Below are 818 nucleotides of genomic sequence, written 5' to 3' on the forward strand. Positions count from 1 at the left end.
TAGTTTCAGCCACGTGTAAAAGAGTGTGCCAGTGAGAACTCATATTGTAAATTTCCTGTGAAATTACACTTTGAAAATACCTTCAGCGTTTTCCTTTCCACCTTAATGGACAACCAATACTGGAGCCTCGGTCACAGCAATATAATTATTGCGCCTTTTAAAGGCTCTTCACGTTGTCGCATCGGCCATTGATATTGGCTCAGGCAGGAAACCCGCCAGCTAACAACGAACTCTCACAGTGGGAAAATTCTCGCGGCCCCAGAAGTAATGATCGAAGAAACTAACAACGTATATCCATTTCCATCAGTATATGCAACCCACATATGTTCAGTGTTGGGTGTCATGATATATACAATTACTGACACTGTTTTCATTACTTTATCGGTGTTTTATATATATATATACATACATACACACACACACACATATATATATATATATATATATATATATATATATATATTGTATATATATATGTATATAGATAGATAGATATATGTGTGTGTGTGTATTTACTTTGGTCTTTGGATCACGTGTTGGACTCGTGATCGACAGCTCTTTCCCTCCCGGAAGAGAGCTCAGTGCCCGTATGACCGATCTATGGGTAATGCTACGACCTTTCACACACTCACACACCCAACTCCCCGCCCACGAGAGTCAGAGTAACAACCCGAGGCACAGTGATACCGAAATAATTTCGGCCCTGGGCAGGATTCGAACTGGGTATTGCGAGCACTATCGTACTTCCCAGTCCAGCGCTCTACCAACTGTACCACCGAGTCGTGTGTGTGTGTGTGTGTGTGTGTGTGTGTGTGTGT

At 41.9% G+C, this 818-nt stretch overlaps 1 protein-coding gene across 1 annotated transcript in view; it reads left to right on the forward strand.

Annotated features, from left to right (window-relative positions):
- The window catches only part of LOC143022577 (uncharacterized), a 4350-nt gene extending 4327 nt beyond the window's left edge, over nucleotides 1-23 (forward strand). The window contains exon 2 of the mRNA XM_076180862.1: nucleotides 1-23. This exon is cut by the window's left edge and continues 1436 nt beyond it. The gene's annotated coding sequence lies outside the window, so the exon portion shown is untranslated.
- The last annotated feature ends 795 nt before the right edge of the window (nucleotides 24-818 follow it).

Source organism: Oratosquilla oratoria, unplaced genomic scaffold (genome assembly GCF_046742065.1).
Source record: "Oratosquilla oratoria isolate Oo_2021 unplaced genomic scaffold, ASM4674206v1 SCAFFOLD120, whole genome shotgun sequence".
Classification (NCBI taxonomy): domain Eukaryota; kingdom Metazoa; phylum Arthropoda; class Malacostraca; order Stomatopoda; family Squillidae; genus Oratosquilla; species Oratosquilla oratoria.